Raw genomic sequence first — 20570 nt, forward strand, 5'->3', positions numbered from 1 at the left:
AAAGACTCTTGCCACATCCTGGACTCTATACAGATATATATTCTTTCCTTTCCTTACTTAGTTTATCCATACCTCACAACCTCTGAGGATGCCTGCCATAGGTGTGGGCGAAATGTCAGGAGAGAATACTTCTGGAACATGGCCACACAGCCCGAAAGACATACAACAACCCTATTCTGTTTTCCGTTCTTGAGCTGGGAGTATAGTAACTGCTTTGGGAAATGGTGGTCGGCCATTCAGATAATGTGGCCAGTCCAGTGGAGTTGATGGTGTAGGAGCATCAATTCAGTGCTAGTGCTCTTTGTTTCTTCCAGCACTTTGACATTTGCCCGCCTGTCTTCCCACGAAATTTGCAGGATTTTTCGGAGGCAGTGCTAATGGAATTGTTCCAGGAGATGAGTGTGATGTCTGTAGACGGTCTGCATTTTGCAGGCGTATGACAAGGTTGGGAAGACATTAGCTTTATAAACAAGCACCTTGGTATCCCTTTGGATGTCCCAATCCTCAAACACTTTGCTTTGTTCGGAAAAATGCTGCACTCGCAGAGCTCAGGTGGTGTTGTATTTCAGTGTTAATGTTGACTTTTATGGAGAGATGGCTGCCAAGGTAGTAGAAATGGTCTGAAATAGAACTGCATTATATGGCAGCATAGTTAGGACTTAAGCCTACTGGGATGGGCAAAATCTTGCGCCCTCCACTTCTCTCCATCACTGAGTTAACTGGGTACAAACTATTTTTGCACTTGGAATTCAGTTTTTAACAACTAAGCAAGGATAAGGGGCAAAGGAAGAGACCGAAGCTGGGACTTTTAAAAGCATCTGAACAAGACAAGAAGGGATTACTTGAGGCTGCTGTGTCAAATCAGGAAAGTTGGAGGTCATAGAAAGTACTACACAAATGTTCAAATGATTATGCATTTGTGTATTCTTTCTTCTTTGTAAAGGTGACCATTTCACCTGCAGTTTCTTCATTCGGCAGCAACTGAAGTCAACTGAGGTCAAAGGGGGAAAGTGGAAGAAGGAAAAAATCTAGGACATTTCTGCAGCTGAAAAAAAAATGAAAGGACCAAAGAACTGAACAGTTGGTAAACTTGAAATAATAATGAATGAATGTCTTACAAGCAATTGGATCTTCACATTTTGTGTTTTCAAATTTCGTCAAGCGGATGTCATCTCTTCATTTCAGATCATCATATGATCAAAAGATTGGGGTCACTGTCTCATTCATATGTAGCAATTGATGCTCAGGTTTTTAAAGTAATTTTTATTTACACTGTTTTTAAAATATTGTTTGTATGTAAACTTACGTTGTTGTTTGGCTTGTCTTTGTGTAAGCCGCCCCAAGTCCCTTCGGGGAGATGGAGCCAGGGTACAATAATAAAGTTATTATTGACACAATGACATAGTCTGACACAGCAAACAAGATAGATATGCTGGATTTTGTATCACAAAATCACAAGTTGAACACTTCCCAAGCCTTTAAGACTGTGTGATGTATTTTCGGATGGTGCGTGCAGATCCCAGTAAGGTGGTCTTTTGCAGTTGGCAGATCGTAATTTTGTCAATGTCTATTGTTTCCAAATGCCGGCTGAGATCTTTTGGCATGGCACCCAGGGTGCCGATCACCACCAGGACCACCTGTACTGGTTTCTGCCAGAGTCTTTGAAGTTCAATCTTGACGTCCTGATAGCGGCTGAGTTTTTCCTGTTGTTTTTCGTCAATCCGACTGTCACCTGGTATGGTGACATCAATGATCCAAACCTTTTTCTTTTCCACAACTGTGATGTCTGGAGTGTTGTGTTCCAGAACTTTGTCAGTCTAGATTCGAAAGTCCCACAGTATCTTTGTGTGCTCATTTTCCAATACTTTTGCAGATGATGATGATGATGATGATGATGATTATGATGATGATGATTATTATAGCTCTAATGCAATAATTCCTTTCACACTTTATTAATTGCATCTTGAAAATGTTCGTATTTTTTTCTGTGTGTCTGGTGACTTCATTTTATAAAAGAAAAATCAATAAACACGGTTTTTAAAAATAATAATAAAAAGGAAGTATTCAACCATGTATAGCTTCTTCCTGTTCATGGGGAGCAACCAGGCGTTCAGCAGCCTTTTTGTTCAAATTAGAAGACAGAGGAAACTTGCTGTTGGAGCTAATGTGATACAGTTAATATTATATCAGCTATCAACAGTCCTTGCAGCTGGTTGTCAAAGGTGGGAAACTGTAGGTCAGTATTAACTGTCAGACACATCTACCAAGATGTTTGGCACCTACTCATGTATTTTCTTCTTGAATGTTAAAATAGTGGGACAGGTTACTAATCTTACAACTGTTTACACATTTCAAAAGAGCTTTGAGGGATCCAAATTTCTGAGGTTTTTGTTCTTGCAAACTTAGGTATGTTCATTTCAATGAACTCAGGGTAAACACACGTAAGATCAGGCTGCAGGTGTTTTTGCTGAAATATGCTATGGTGGTTACATAGTACCATGGAGTGTGGTGGGAAATCTCTGGCTTAAGGAACCTCTCCAATTGACCTCCAGAATTATTCCTAAGCTATGCAGCAATTTGGTTGCAGAACGGGGGGGGGGGGGGGGGGGGTCCTTCCATTAATGTCAATGGAAGGCACAAAAAGAAGCCAATTCAGGAATGCATGCAGTCGCAGAGCAAAGGACCACAATATGCGTTGTGACCATTCTCAAAATGATACAATTTCCACAAAGTTTCACTTGAGACAGGCTTTTGTAGATCAGTCATTGATATGAATGGAGACCACAGTCAAGAAATCAGTTTTGATGCAGCTCTTAAGGATTATTTTGCAGTTACAGTAGAGTCTCACTTATCCAACACTCGCTTATCCAACGTTCTGGATTATCCAACGCATTTTTGTAGTCAATGTTTTCAATATATCGTGATATTTTGGTGCTAAATTCACAAATACAGTAATTACTACGTAGCATTACTGCATATTGAACTACTTTTTCTGCCAAATTTGTTGTCTAACATGATGTTTTGGTGCTTCATTTGTAAAATCATAACCTACTTTGATGTTTAATAGGCTTTTCCTTAATGCCACCTTATTATCCAACATATTCGCTTATCCAACATTCTGCCGGCCCGTTTATGTTGCATAAGTGAGACTCTACTGTATTTTGGATTATTATGCAGTTATTTTGATGCAGTTCTTAAACCAAATGGAGGCCACAGTCAAGAAATCAGAACAAGACAAGGACTTGGAAGGCAGCTATGAAGCGACTAGATTCAATGAAGACACAAATATTATCAGATTGTCCTTATTTTGATGCAGTTCTTAAACCGAATCGAGACCACAGTCAAGAAATCAAAAGAAGACTACGACTTGGAAGGCAACTATGGAAGAACTCGATCAGTGGTTCTCAACCTGTGGGTCTCCAGGTGTTTTTGCCTACAACTCCCAGAAATCCCAGCCAGTTTACCAGCTGTTAGGATTTCTGGTTGTTGAAGGCCAAACATCTGGGGATCCACAGGTTGAGAACCACTAAACTAGATCCTGAAGTGTAAAATATTACTGAATACTAAAATTAAATTATTCAGGCCATTGAATTTCCATTTTCTATTTATGTACCTTATTTACTTGAGTATACTGCACCATCAAATGTATGGATTTGCCCTTGAATGTAATGTGCCCAACAGCGCAGGCATAGCACATCAGGGAGGCAATAATAATAAATGAGGCCATTTGGGAAGCCACACCACTCCATTGGGCCAAGGTTGGCAAATTTGCGAACTTACAAGCCTCATGCAGTTTCCAACTGGCGTCATTCAAAAGGCCTTCAAAACTGAGGGGGAGCAAATCAACCCTAGAATCCAAGATGTCTTAGAGTGTCATATTTTAGATATGTGAGAAGATATAATTCACTAGAAAAGGCAATAATGATTAATAAGGTAGAATAAGATTTTCCTGCTTCATGGCAGTGGGTTGGACTGGATGGCCCATGAGGTCTCTTCCAATTCTATGATTCTGTGCAGTAGGACAAAAGGAAGATAATATTCGAGATTGATAGAATCAATCAAGGAAGCCATATCCTTGAATCTGCAAGAGCTGAGCAGGATAACGTTACTTATTTATTTATTTATTTATTTATTTACAGTATTTATATTCCACCCTTCTCACCCTGAAGGGGACTCAGGGCGGATCACATTGCATACATATAAGGCAAACATTCAATGCCTTAACATAGAACAGAGACAGAGACAAACGCAGGCTCCGAGCTGGCCTCGAACTCATGACCTCTTGGTCAGAGTGATTTGTTGCAGCTGGCAGCTGGCTGCTCACCAGCTGCAACAAATGGAGTTGTCTCATTTATATGGTCACAGTAAGTTAAAGTTGACGTGACAACTATTCACAATAATTATATCTTGATGTTGACTTACAGTTGAATTGATTCAATGAGTCTACATAAACTGGGAGTAAGCAACAGGATTCTAGCAAGAGCGTAGCCCTATTAGTAGTAATACACCCAATACCCCGCAACCAGCATGACCACTAGCCATTTTGATTAGTGAATTTTCGAGGCTGTAATCCAAAACCAGTTCTAGTGACTATGACCTCCTCAGTTTGCTTAGTGCCTTCTGTTGTGTTGGAATATGCTATTCATAGTTCTTAGTGAACTATACCTATCTTAATAACGAATAAACATTTTTCATTCATGTTGACAAGAGTTGTTCTAGCTAGTTTAGGTCCACGGAATAGTGTTTTCTTGTACTTTAACTCAAGCGGTAAATTTCTGCTCTGAAGGAAGAAGTTGTTAACTACATGAGGAAGGTAGAGTCTATCTTGCGTTCTTAACCTGTGGGGATGGTGGGCATGAGAGAAGGGCATTAAAAGATGTGATCCCAATCACAAGGGCATGGAAAATTAAATTTTGGTATTCAATTCTGCAAAAATCCTGGCCAGGTTGAAACACTGAAAGGATTTCAATAGGACAAGAAATCACACTATGCATTAAAACCCACACCAAACAAAGGGCCCTTCCACGCAGCCATATAACTCAGAATATCAAGGCAGAAAATCCCACAATATGTGCTTTGAACTGGGTTATGTGAGTCCACACTGCGATATATTCCAGTTCAAAGCAGATAATGTGAGATTTTATTTAGCTATGTGGAAGGGGCCCTAGATAGATAAAGGAAGGCATGTTTGACATAAGACTGCCATCTTTGGATGCATGTCATAACTTTCTGATTTGAACTATGTTGTCCTCCTAATGCCTAGGGTGAAAAAACTAAGTATGAACTGAAAGAGGGCTTAGACTCAGTCCTCAGATATAAGTAGGAAGACATTGAGTTTAATAGAAAATCTTGTATGGTGTTGCCAGGGAAAGCTATCACAAAGAGTGAGCTTGCCATTATACATATATAATGGCTAGTGTGATATATGTATGTAACAAAAATATGGAGCCCCTGGTGGTGCATCAGATTAAACCGTTGAGCTGCTGAACTTGCTGACCAAAAGGTTGGTGGTTCGAATCCAGGGAGTGGGGTGAGCTCCCGCTGTTAACCCCAGCTTCTGGCAATCTACCAGTTCGAAAACATGCAAATGTGAGTAGATGAATAGGTGCCACTTCAGCAGGAAGGTAATGGTGCTCCATGCAGTCATGCTGGCTTCATGACCTTAGAGGCGTCTACGGACAATGTCAGCTCTTCGGCTTAGAAATGGAGATGAGCACTACCCTCCAGAGTCATCTTACAAATTGTTGATGATAAATGGAAGCTCTTACGTGTGCCTGCAATCCAGAGTCACCTGCAGAACAATAATGTGCCACTCAGGTTTGCAGAACAAAAATACTTTACTAATTCCAAGATATAAAAAAAACAGTAGTATTTACAATGGTCCCTCCGATCACTTACAGAAGTCTACAGTCATATATAGTCCTCTCTCCGTCCACAAATCTGCTTTAGAGAAGAATACAGTCTTGGTTCTTCACCCTCTTTTCTCAGCAGCAAACAGCCCTCAAAATAGCAAGACCTCTCTGAGTACACTTCTCTCTTTACCAGCAGTACTCAGTTAACACTGAAAAAAAACTTGTTCAAACTGGTTCTACAGCAGCAGAACAGAAACAGTATCAAATCAATCTCCAGGCTCAGCCAATCGGCTTCATGCACTTCATTTTCCAGATAACACACGCAGCACAGTTCCTTTGCAAACCATGACAAGTCGGACATGACTAGACTTGATGTCAAGGGGAAACCTTTACCTTTAACAAAATTTGAAAAAAAACATGTTCCTGGTTTGAAGGTGTTATTTCCTGTTTCATTGTGTGGTACATACTTTGAAAGTAGTTGTTATACTCCAGAACCTTCATTTTTGTGGCTGCCACAAACTCTGTTGAATTGGTTCAGATTCTATGAGATATTCATTGAAAAGCTATAGTAAAATGTGTTCCAGGATGTCCCGTAAAAACAAAGTATTTGCAGTTTGATACACTTTTCCCCATGTTTTTATGATAGAACCAATTAGGAAGTGACATTTATAATCTAGGAGCAAAAATTATGTTATGCTTTTGCTGAAAAAGACAATAATTCTTGGCAAAGAGGAAGGCAGTAGGAAAAGAGGGCAATTGCACTACAGGTGGATGGCATCAAGGAAGCCATGACTCCGAGTTTACAAGATCTGAGCAAAACAGAATGGGAATCTTGATGGCCTCTCATCACTGTAAATCAAAGTTGATTTGATGGCAAAGAATAATAACAGTCTGACTTTTTCATAAGTTGAATCCTCATATGACAAATTATGGATATTAATATTGTAGTTCATTTATTATATATACGGTTGACGGTATTGTAATTGTTTTTTAGTTATAGCTGCGGTTGAGATGGAATAGCAACATCTGGAAACTCCAGCCCATTTAAAAAGCATATTTGTTCTATTAGGAGGTGTCACCATTCTGGTTTTGTCACCTTGTTTGTTGGTTTAAATATTCTGCTAGTCTGAACTACAATTTCTTAGACAGGTGAGAATGAGAAGGATGATGATGAAGTAGCTAGAAAATAGAAATTCGCCTAGAGTTGGTAGGCGTGGGTGGTGTTGCATTCTTAAAAGTGTAACTGTATGAAATACACCCTGTGTAAAAAAGGAAATCCTAGTCCAGAAGGGTCCACCACATGCAGCTAAAAGCTTACAGAAAATGATGACTCACCAACAGCTATTTGGGAAATAACATGATCATGCCAGAGTGGCCAACCAAGGGGGTCCCTATTTCTGCAAGTTTTGTATCATAATGAATGTCAGGGAATTTTAAAATATGTTTTATATGTCTGTAGTGAGATGGCTAGCACCAGAATTGGATTTTTTAAAATAAGAAAAACGTACACTTTCCACATTTTTCACGCTTTCATCAGATTTACAGGATGCTGACATTTATTCTAATTTGTATATTTACAGGAATTGCATATGATCTGTAAACTTTCTAAGTGCTAAGCAGGAGAGTCAATATGGTATAATGCTTTGAGCATTGGACTATGACTCTGGAGACCACAGTTTGAACTCATGCTCAGCTATAGAAATCATGATCTAGGGCAAGTCACATTTTATCAACCTATTATGAAGGCAAGGGTAAATATCCTCTTAAAAATTCTGCCAAGAAAACCTCAGGACAGTGTGGTCTTACAAGTCAGAAACAACTTGAAGGTCACAGCAACAGATTTAAAAATTATATTCATTCTAAATCCCTTATTGATGTAGTTTTTTACCCCTCCCATGCTTGTATTTTTAAAGCACAATTCTTTCCATTCCATATAAGAAGTTTGAGAATTCTTCCAAAATGTAACGAAATGGAATTTTATTCCAATTGCATTGACCAAATTGAATAGATAGAGCTATTGACAGAATAGAAGATTGTGTTGTGTTTACATGCCATATAAATGTTTAATTAATACCAAACATACATTTAGATAGTAGCCAGACTGATTCTCAACTATTCTAGCATTTTATATTCACATTTGATTGGTTTACAGCTGGGATCTTAAACTGATTGTATAGACCTTTTAATCAAGGGCTATTGCTGATTTTTAGCTTGTGTTAATTGTATATGTTTGGTTTTATGTAAATGTTTTATTGATTTTAATGTAGATGTATTGCATTTTATGTTTTGTATGGCACCAGCTTGTGCTGTTTTGTAAGCCACCCTGAGTCCCTATGGGAGATGGTGGCGGGGAATGAATGCATTTATTATTATTATTATTATTATTATTATTATTATTATTATTATTATTAACTTTGATAAATCCAGATGTTGTGCAGACATGAGCCTAATTTATACTGAAAGCTTGGTTTGCTAAGGTGGTCATATGGCTTAAGGAAAAACCTTCTACACTCTGAGCATTGTAGGATTTCTCTCTAGTGCAACAGTGTCGTTTCATGGAGGCACTGGTATAACAGAGCACTATAACTCTATTTTTGAAAGAGAATGAGAAGGAAAGGTTGCCTTTTCAATCCAATATGTATTGGATTTGAGAAGAAATCCACTTGAAGGTGCAATTAAGGCCCCCTTCTACACTGCCATATAAAATCTAGATTATTTGCTTTGAACTGCATTATATGGCAGTGTAGGTTCATATAATCCAGTTCAAATCATATAATGTGGATTATCTGTTTTGGTAATCTGGGTTATACGGTAGGGTAAAGGGAGCCTTAAATAGTGCAGATACCATTGGAAATTGCCACAGAATTTCCCAGAACAAGAAATATCATGTGGATATTCAGAAACACCTGCAAGAACTATAATAATAAATTCTGCAATCTCCTGCAACATTTGGTGCATCTGGAAAAGTTCATTTTTGCTTTTTCTCAAGAACTCTCTGGCTGGCTCTACACTGTAGTATTTATGCCATCTGACATGACTTTAACTGTCTAGTTCAATGCTATAGACTCATGGGTGTTGTAGTTTGGTGAGACATCAGAATTCTCTGGCATTTAAATGGTCTTTATCCTTCTTTGCCAAATAGTGTTTATACCTCACTAGACTACAAGTGCCAGGATTCCATAGCTTTAAGCCTTGGCAGTTAAAGTGGTGTCAAACTGTGTTAATTCTACAGTGTAGTTGCACCCTAGATTATCTTGGATTGTAAACACTGGTGGCCCAGATAATACAAGCTGTATCCACACTGCACAATAATACCAGTTTGACACCATATTAATTGCTATGGCTCAAAGCTATGGAGTTCTGGGAACTGGGAGATTAACTCTTCTCTGTCACTGAGCTCTGCTACTACAACACAGTGCAAATCCCAGGATTCCGTCAGATGGAGCCATGGGAATTAAAATGTCAAATTGCTCTAATCATCTAATGGATGATCTCCATGTTAATAGAGAGCAATGTTGAGAGTTGTAGTGCAACAACATCTGGAAGGCCCCATGATTCCCATTTCTCCACAGCCCAGGCTGGATCTACATTGCCCTATATCCCAAGATAGGATCTCAGATTATTTTCTTATCCCAGATTATCTGGCAGTGTAGGCTCATATAATCCATATAATCATATAATCATATAATGCCTGTATATTTGGCTTAGTGAGTACCATGATGTGCAGTAAGTTTCCATGGTTTTCAATGATGATGATAATGGACAATGATTATTTAGGTTGGCTTCTTTGCTGCTGTATATAAAGTGATTTTATTGCCATTTAGTATAGCAAATGCCTGGGCCAAGCATTATCCAGACAACACTGCCTGACAGAGTTTGAGAAAAATATTCAGTTGATTGATATCCCACTTTTCTATCAAAAAGGCTTCTAAGGGGCTTTTTTTTCCGTGTCAGGAGCAACCCGAGCTGCTTCTGGAGTGAGAGAATTGGCTGTCTGCAAGGACGTTGCCCAGGGGAGGCCCGGATGTTTTGATGTTTTACCATCCTTATGGGAGGCTTCTCTCATGTCCCCACATGGAGCTGGAGCTGATAGAGGGAGCTCATCCGTGCTCTTCCTGGGTGGGATTCGAACTTGGCAGCCTTCAGGTCAGCAACCCAACCTTCAAGTCACAAGGCTTTTATCCCCTAGGCCATCGGAGGCTCCTTTCTAAGGGGCTTACATATTATATGTTTGGCAGTTTCCTGCCCATAGGCTGACAATCTACACAAGATATGACACATAATAAAAATGAATGGCAACCAGACCCCTTCTGCACTGACCTATATCTCAGGACCTGATCCCAGATTATCTACTTATCCTAGATTATATGGCAGTGGAGACTCATATAATTCAGTTCAAAGCAGATGATCTGGGATCAGATCCTAGGATATACAGTAGAAGATGGTAGAACCAGCCTCAGAGAGGGGATTATTTTCAGCTAATGCTGACTGCACTTCTCTTCCCCCAAGGCCTCTTATACACTGCCATATAATCCATAGTATTAAAGCAGATAGTCCACATTATTTGAACTGGATTCTATGAGTCATGCAGCCATGCCGGCCACATGACCTTGGAGGTGTCTATGGACAACGCCGGCTCTTCGGCTTAGAAATGGAGATGAACACCAACCCCCAGAGTCAGACATGACTGGACTTAACATCAGGGGAAACCTTTACCTTTTACACTGTCCTATAATCCAAAGCAGATAGTCCACATTATTTGAACTGGATTCTATGAGTCATGCAGCCATGCCGGCCACATGACCTTGGAGGTGTCTATGGACAACGCCGGCTCTTCGGCTTAGAAATGGAGATGAACACCAACCCCCAGAGTCAGACATGACTGGACTTAACGTCAGGAGAAACCTTTACCTTTTTACACTGCAATATAATCCAGTTCAAAGCAGATAATCTGGCTTTTATATGGCAGTGTAGTTGGGACCCAAGACCACAGCAGTAGCAGTAGTTTGTCTGGCTGCTCTACTTTTTCTCCAAGGCCACATAGATGAAGCACATTCTTCCTGTTACACTGCTTGAAAGATTTGTTTTCTCTACTTTTTTCATTCCCTTTTGATTGTAAGTGTATGGCTAGTAGTTTTTAAATGTAAATAGTGTTTAGTGTTTTTAATGTAAATAATATTACACATCTTATGATTTTTTATTGTGTCAGAAGTGACTTGAGAAAATACTACAAGTCATTTCTGGTGTGAGAGAATTGGCCGTCTACAGAGACGTTGTCCAAGGGATGCCTGGATGTGTTTTCTGAGAAGCTTTTCTCATGTCCACAAGAGCTATAGCTGACAGATGGGAGCTCACCCCGTCTTTCAGATTCGAACCAGCAACCTTCAGATCAGCAACCCAACCTTCAGGTTAGCAGTTCAGCCGGCACAAGGGTTTAACCCATAGAAGGGAAGAGAAAACAATTCAACCCCGGTCTTATTTACAGTGCTGAGCATATTTAACAACCAAGAGCTGTCACTAATTTTCCTTTGGCACAAGATTTCATAGATCTGATGAAGCAGGTTGCAGTCCACAAAGGCTTGTGCCTTAATATAACTTCACATTTAAGGGACCACAATACTTCATTGGTTTTGCTGTGACACATTAACACGAATAATCCCCTGTGGTACATTTTAGGCATTTTAGGAAACCACCTACCCCCACCACCCCCATCCATTTAACAGCCGTTTATGTCATAGTTGATGCACCGATGAACATAGCTGGCTTTCTGGCTTTAGGCTGTTGAAGAAATTAGTCTCCAGATTTTGGAGCAGATATATAGGTTCTAGAAAACAATTCAGTCTAGGCCACCATGTTATCTGATATCTGTCTATTCAAAAGCAAGTCCCATTGTTTTCAGTAATTTTAACTCAGGCTGGCTAGGTTCCATTCGCGGTGAGAAATAATTGAGGAAGGTTCTCTAGTTGTTTGACAGAATCAGATCTCTGGCCCCTTCTACATTGTTGTATAATACAGATTATCAATGCAGATAATCCACATTATCTACTTTGAACTGGATCATATGAGTCTACACTGCCATATAATCCAGTTCAAAACAGATAATCTGTTTTAACTGCTTTGAATCACAATATCAAAGCAGATATTGTGGGCTTTTATTCAGCTGTCTGGAAGGGGCCTTGGTCTTTCTGAATCTTCACAAAGAATATGCAATCCAGGTTTTGTCCCTAGTTTTTTAGGGCCCTTACACAGCCATATAATCCAAAATATCAAGGCAGATAATCCACAACATCTGCTTTGAACAGGGTTATCCAAGTCCATACTGCCATATAACCCAGTTCAATGTGGATTTTATATACTAAGGTTCCTTCTACACTGGCATATAAAATCCAGATTTTCTGCTTTGAACACTTTCGATGGCAGTGTAGACCCGTACAGTTCAGTTCAAAGCAGATAATGTAGATTATCTGCTTTGATAATCTGGATTATATGGCAGAGTAGAAGGGACCTAAAACATATTTCAAGATAGACATGCATTAGCTCCAGTATCTGCTTTGAACTGGATTATTTGAGTCCACACTGCCATATAATCCAGTTCAAGAAGAGAAGGCTGAGAGGAGACATGATGGCCATGTTCAAATATGTGAGGGGAAATCCTAGGGAGGAGAGAGCAAGTTAGTTTTCTGCTGCCCTGCAGACTAGGACACAGAACAATGGCTTCAAATTACAGGAAGGAAGATTCCACCTGAACATTAGAAGAACTTTCTAACAGTGAGAGCTGTTCAGCAGTGGAACTCTCTGCTTCGAAGTGTGGTAGAGGCTCCTTCTTTGGAGGCTTATAGGCAGAGCTTGGATGGCCATCTGTTGGGGGTGCTTTGAATGCGACTTCCTGCTTCTTGGCAGGGGGTTGGACTGGATGGCCCATGAGGTCTCTTCCAACTCTATGTTTCTATGATTCTAAGAAACACAATTTTGGTTCCTGGGTTATAAATGCCATTTCCAAATTGATTATATTATTTAAAAAATGGCAGGAGTTTATTAAGCTGCAAAAACTTTGTCTTTATGGGAGGGACATCTTGCAGCACATTTTATGTTAGTTTTTCAATGAATATCTCATCATCGAGTCTCAGCCAATTCAACATAGTTTGTGGCAGCCACAAAAAAATGAAGTTTTTGGAGTATAAGAACTATTTTCAAAGTAAGTACTGCACAATTAAACAGGAAATAACACTTTCAAACCAGAAACAGACATTTTTTCAAATTTTGTTACACAGTGTAATTTGTATCTTTCTATTCTAGCCAAGTTTTAATTAATGATTAGGTAGAAAGTTAGGTTTGCTACTTGATTCTAGGAATGACCCTGTGATTTTAATAATATGAGGAGAGAATCAGGCAATGAAGACAAAGAGAAAGTGATACCTGCTAGATTCCCACCTGTGGTTTAAAAATGATAAAAAGGATTAAAAGCTTTAAGGATAAACAGGCTAAGGGCCAGATCACACCTCCTCTTTCCTCAGAAACCCCTTCTGCCTCAGGCTCAGAAGTTCCACTTTAGAAGAAATAATAAATATTTCTCGCAAGCACTGGGACTGACCTTAAAAGACATACAAAACCATAGTGAGTAACACAGTGATTCCAAGAAAGGCAACATGGGCTTTCTTCCTTCAAAGCAGACAAGTAAAAATAAAAGGGGAGGGAGGGAGGGAAGGAGTGAGGGAGGAGACCCAACATTTTACTAAAACGGTTTTCCTTAGGAAACTGTGGTCCCTTCTACACGGCCATATAATCCAGATGATCAAAGCAGATACTCCGCAATATTTGCTTTTAACTGGATATACCCCCTGTCTACCCCCCCTGACAAGACGCCTCCGTCTAAATGCCCCCACCTACAACCCCTGTCTAGACGCCCCATCTAGATGCCTCGTCTAGACGCCCGTCTGCACCCTCGTCTACAACCCTGTCTAGACGCCCCATCCCCATCTAGATGCCCCTATCTAGATGCCCCATCCTGTCTAGAAGCCACTGTCGAGATGCCCCATCTAGATGCCCCCATCTAGACACTGCCATCCAGACACCTGTCTACACCCTCGTCTAGACGCCCAGTCTACCCTGTTTCCCCTAAAATAAGATATCCCCAGAAAATAAGACCTAGTAGAGGTTTTGCTGAATTGCTAAATATAAGGCCTCCCCCGAAAGTAAGACCTAGCAAAGATAGTGTTTGAAAGCATGCCCGCCGAACAGAACAACAGAGCATGCAGGATCAGTAAATGAACGTACCATAAAGTGTTGTACATGGAAATAATGGTAGTAACAAGAAATTCTTGATAGGATTCATAATTTGTCTGGTTATGCTGGTTTGTGATGACAACTACTGTACAGTATATAATAAATGTTCATTTTGTTCAACAATAAATGTGAATTCTTCTTTATGAATAAATAAGACATCCCCTGAAAATAAGACCTAGCACATCTTTGGGAGCAAAAATTAATATAAGACACTGTCCTGTCTAGACACCCCGTCTAGATGCCTCGCCTAAATGTCCCTGCCCCTGTCTTAATGCCACCCGTCTAGATGCCCCTCATCTAGATGCCCCGTCTAGATGCCCCATCTAGACTCCCGTCTAGATGCCCTGTCTAAATGCCCCATCAAGATGCCCCTGTCTAGATGCCCCCCGCACAAATCTTGACACGGCCCATCTTGACTCCCCTCATCTAGACCCCTTGTCTAGACAACCCGTCTAGATGCCCCATCTAGACGCCGCTGTCTAGACGCCCCATCTAGACAATGCCATCTAGACACCCGTCTATGCCCTGTCTAGACACCCCATCTAGATGCCCCTATCTAGGCGTCCCCCACCCCTGTATTGACACCGCCTGTCTAGACGCCCCTTGTCTGGACACCCTTATCTAGACGCCCATCTACTACCCCGTCTACATCTCCCATCTAGACGCCTCTGTCTAGACACCCCTATCTAGATATCCCCTGTCTAGACACCCCCGCCCCATCTAGAAGCCCCATTTAGATGCCCTCCGCCCCTGTTTAGAGGCCTGTCACCCCCGTCTAGACGCCCCATCTAGAATCGCTTTAAAAGCAAGGAGGTATTTTAGGGCGGAGCCCCGGTGGCAAAGTGTGTTAAAGCACTGAGCTGCTGCACTTGCAGACTGAAAGGTCCCAGGTTCAAATCCCAGGAGCGGAGTGAGCACCCGCTGTTAGCTCCAGCTTCTGCCAACCTAGCAGTTCGAAAACATGCAAATGTGAGTAGTTCAATAGATACCACTCTGGCGGGAAGGTAACGGCGCTCCATGCAGTCATGCTGGCCACATGACCCAGAGATGTCTATGCACAACGCCGGCTCTTCGGCTTAGAAATGGAGATGAGCACCAACCCTCAGAGTCTGTCACAACTGGGCTTAACGTCAGGGGAAACCTTTGCCTTTACCTTATTTTAAGGCACCTATAAGAAAATTCCAGAAAGATGTCAGTAATTCGATCAAGGAGGAAGTTTACAAACAAAGCTCTTTGGTAAGGAGATGGAGCGATAGCACTCCCCCATGGCCAGAACCGAGCATAAACCTTCGAGATACTAAAATGGGAAAAGCCTATATAGACCCCTATCTATATACAATTATCTGTCTTGTTAGTGTATAAACCGCATTGAATGTTTGCCTCATATGTATGTTCTGTGATTCTCCCTGAGTTCCCTTTGGGGTGAGAAGGGCGGAATATAAATGCTATAAATAAATAAAATATTTAAATCCATTAAAACATTAATGATTTATGGCAATTCCATGAATTTGCTTGGCTTTTCTGAGTCAGGAAATAATCAGAGGAGTCTTTCCATGTTGCTGTCCTCTGAAATGACACTTGCTATTAGAGGTCTCCCTTCCATATAAAAATAATAATTTATTTCTTACCTATCTCTCCTCAAGGCAGGGTATAACATCATTAAAATATATAGATACAAACATAAAAAAACAATTAAAATAAATACTAACCAGGTCTGACACTGCTGCTTAACTTTCAAGATCAGGGAAGGTTTGGTAATATCAGAGCATTTAGGTATTAGTTGGTCTGCATCAACTAACATCTCACAACTATTTCCCAGAAATGTAGTGAGTCAGATTACTTTTCATATTGAATCCAAATCAGTGCTCTTCGGGGGATGCGCTCAAGATGACAGCTGAAGTGAATATATGTAATATTTAAATCATTATTTGTGGAAATGAGCCTCATTAGAATCTCATAAACATATTTAATGAATGAAGATCAAACCCATGAGCAGGAAGATCATTTGCTCATGCACCTGTATTAATCTATACATCTCTGAATATAGGTCACCAGAAGAGAAAGTGGAGCTATTAACACTACTCATTTTAGGATTTAACACAGCATTTCTCAATCTGGGGGTCTGGACCCCTGGGAGTGTTGCAAAGGGGGTGTCGGAGGGATTGCCAAAGACCAGTATTTTCTGTTGATCATGTGTGGGAAGTTTGGCCCCATTCTGTCGTTGATGGGTTCAAGGGGCTCCCAAATGTCAAGATCTATTTCCCCCAAACTCCATCAATGTTCACATTTGGGCATATTGAGTATTTGTGCCAAGTTTGATCCAGAGCCATCATTGTTTCAGTCCACAGTGCTCTCTGGATGTAGATGAACTACAACTCCAAAACTCAAGATCAAGGCCCACCAAACCCTTCCAGTATTTTCTGTTGGTCATGGTAGTTCTGTGTGCCATGGTTGCCTCAATTCCATCGTTGGTGGAGTTCAGAATGCTCTTTTATTGTAGATGAACTATAAATCCCAGCAACTACAACTCCCAAATAACAAAATCAATCCCCTTCCAACCCCACCAGTATTCAAATTTTGGCGTATCGGATATTTGTGCCAAATTTGGTATAGTGAATGAAAATATATCCAGCATATCAGATATTTACATTACGATTCATAACAGTAGCAAAATTACAGTTATGAAGCAGCAATGAAAATAATTTTATGATTGAGGATCACCACAACATGAGAAACTGTATTAAGGGGTTGTGGCATTACGAAGGTTGAGAACCACTGCTTCCCCAGAATTGCTCATGAGTTTTCATCTATCAAACATTCTCATATGTGTGCTGCATATGTCAAATGCATCAACATAAGTGACCCCTATTGTGAGTCCCAGCTAGAGTGGATCTTTTGAATCTTTTGAACCCATGGCATTTACCTATGACTCACCATTCAAAATCTTCATATAAGAGATTACAATCCGCCCTCAACATTCACTGGGATTAGGAGCACAGGACAGAGGTGAATGTGATTATTTTTTTTTTTTAAAAAAGGGTATTTTTGAACCTGAGAGAACACATCTCAAGGAATACCTAGGTCCTTTTGCTGAAGTCAACCATAGAATCACACTGGAGGACCTCTAGAAACTTCTCTAAGCATCTCTAGGTCCTCCAGTGTGACTTTATGGTCAACCTTTTGGAGAAAGTTAAACATAGAGTCACATTTAAGGACCTGGAAATTACTAGAGAGAACATTATAATCAGGTCTGAATATAATTGAATCCGCAAAAGCCAAATCCACAAATGTGATGAGCTGACTGTATTCTAATCGAGACTAACCAACAGGATATAGCCCTTTAAAACAAAAAAATGATTCATGTCAGGGGGGAAAAAAACACTTTAATTCCAAATTAAGCAGTTCGATATAATGTCCTGACCATTTAGCAAAGGAAGACTGGTGTTGGATAGTTTCAGTTAAGTCTGCAAGACTTGAGTAGGAAAGCTAAGGTGACTTTGTGGTTGCCAAAAATCAAAGTGAACTTGACAACAGGTAGCAAAAAAAAAAAAAAAAACAATGTTAATGGGATTAAGTTCTACAATACTATATATGTCTATGATCCTGAGGGATATTCATTGAATTAGCTCCACATTTCCAGAAATAGTCATTTACAGCCACAGTAGTGTAATGGGTTAAATCCTTATGCTGCTGAACTGCTGACCTGAAGGTGGGCAGTTCGAATCCATGGGATAGGGTGAGCTCCTGCTGTTAGCTCTAGCTCCTGCCAACCTAGCAGTTCAAAAATATGCAAATGTGAATAGATAAATAGGTACTGCTTTGGTGGGAAAAGTCAAAACAATGTTCCAAGCAATCCAGCCACAGGGCTTGAAATTGGAGAAAAGGACCTCCCCTCTCCCCAGAGCCAGAGATGAGCACTGCCTCCAGAAGCCAGAAATGAAAGGCAAAGCCTTTGCCTTGGTTTGTGTTATGTGTCTCATTCTATGTGATTGTAACAATCAGGACCAGCGAAAACCTCTGAACAAAGGATTCCCCCAGGCAGGAAGCAGCCAGGCTTTGAAGCTGCAAGGCCATTCAGTGTTAATCAACAGACAAGAGTTCTTTCTCCCACCCTGAACATTCCACAGACATATAAACCCCACTTGCCTAGTTGCCAACAGACCTCACAACCTCTGAGGATGCCTGCCATAGATGCAGGTGAAACGTCAGGAGAGAATGCTTCTGGAACATGGACATACAGTCTGGAAAACTCATAGCAGTCCAGTGATTCCGGCCATAAAAGCCTTCGACAATACATTATTATTGTTATTGTTGTTGTTTATTTTTCTCTCCACAAGAAAACTCAAATTATTATTATGTTTTGTTTATTTATACCTCGCCTTTTCTCTCCACCAGGAGACTCAATTAAAAGTTTCCATTAAAAAAGCTGGCAATCAAAGCCTTTTTATTTGAGCCAAGAAGTTGAGGTGTAGGGTGAGAAGCATTCTTGACATACCCATGTGCTTTGTGTGCAGGAATGGAACAGGAACTGGAACCTCCCACAATCTATCCTGAAAGGGAGAAGAACTTTCACTATTCTTGGGTTGCATCTGAACTGCAGAATGGATGCAGTTTGAGACCACTTGGCCTGTCGTGGGTCCATTCTGTGGAATCCTGGGAGCCTCTCTCCTCTGCCCAAGAGTTCTGGGCTATAGGCTCCCCCAAAATACAAATCATAGCATATTGAGGGATGGGGATTGAAGTAGTCTCAACCCGTATTAACTCGACAGTGTTGGTCCCTTTTAGTGTCTCTGAACTCACCTGAAGGTTTAACATGCCTAACTTGACCTAGGAACAAATAACAGAAACTGTTAGGATGGCTTAACTTTGGTCACCTGATAGATTAGACTCTAAAAGCCATAAAGGAGACAGTTAAAAGTTTCTGAACGTTTCCAAATCCACTTGATTTCATCAGAGGAAACCTTTTGGCTCCAATTAACTCTGCTTTCCACTTGAGACTGGGGTACATCTACACTGCAGAATGAATACACCACTTTAATTGCCATGGCTCAGTGCTATGCGATTTGTAGTTTTGCAAAGCCTTTAACCCTCATTACCAGAGTGCTAGTGCCTTACCAAACTACAACTTCCAGGATCCCAGAGTATTGAATATCAAGAGTCGGAGTGGTGTCAAACTGCATTAATTTGGCAGTGTAGATGCATTATTAGTCAGCATCTACACTGTAGAACCGTACACTACATCTACAAGGTAGAAATTATTTGTTGATATATATGAAGACAACTGCTTTCATTGGGTTGCTGTGAGCTTTCCGGGCTGTATATTAGTCTCCAACAGACTCACAACCTCTGAGGATGCCTGCCATAGATGTGGGTGAAACGTCAGGAGAGAATGCTTCTGGGACATGACCATACAGCCCGGAAAATACATAATAATAATAATAATAATAATAATAATAATAATAATAATAATAATAATAATAATAAAAACCAAGTTAATTCAGAGCCGTTCTCAGTCCCCTTCAGGATGATAAGGCGGGGTGTAAATATAGTAAATAAGTAAATAAATAAATTTAAGTTTCAGAGACACGGAAACTAGAGTTTTCTTCATCCCAATTTTCCAGTGTCAGGCTTCAGCTCTGGAGAAAGCCCGTAGCTAAGAAGAGGGAGACCACTGTCGATGTGCAGAGTGACTTCCCATCTGCTTTAAATATTTGGAGTTTGGTTCAAAACTCCACAGAAAGGTACATGCGCACTGTAGAATTGATGCAGTTTGCCATGGCTCAATGTTGTGGAGTTGTAAAAAGGAGATAGAAAAAGTCTGAAACGTGAGTCCACAAAGGTACATGACATGTCTTCTGATGATGGGACGCCCTCTAATGAGAGGACTAAAAGTAAAACCGGGCTTAAAGCGTCAGAAATAAGGGGAGGGAGCCTTCAGTGTCTGTGAATCGGAGCAAATGCAGGCATCTTGGTCTCTTAGGGCCCTTCCACACAGCCCTATATCCCAGAATATCTCACAACATCTGCTTTGAACTGGGATATCTGCGTCCACACTGCCATATAACCCAGTTCAAAGCAGATGTGGGATTTTATTCAGCTGCGTGGAAGGTGCTTTAGGGGACTAAAGGGATAGCTCTCAGAGGGCAAAAAGATGCAGGGTGGGAAGTCCCAGTCTGGTTCTGAAAGTACAGCCCTATATCCCAGAATATCAAGGCAGACAATCCCATATTATCCGAGTGTGGATTCGGATGACCCATTTCAAAGCAGATATTGTGGGATTGTGTTTTGTACCTTGATATTCTGGGATACAGGGCTGTGGGGAAGGCTCTTGGAAACTTCCTTGCCTTATACTATGGGTTAACCTTGAACAAGTCACACCTTCTCAGCCCCAAGGGAAGGCAAATGCGCCTTTCAGTAACCTATTTTGCAGCCACC

The sequence above is a fragment of the Anolis carolinensis genome, chromosome 4 (genome assembly GCF_035594765.1).
Source record: "Anolis carolinensis isolate JA03-04 chromosome 4, rAnoCar3.1.pri, whole genome shotgun sequence".
NCBI classification, from domain to species: Eukaryota; Metazoa; Chordata; class Lepidosauria; order Squamata; family Dactyloidae; genus Anolis; species Anolis carolinensis.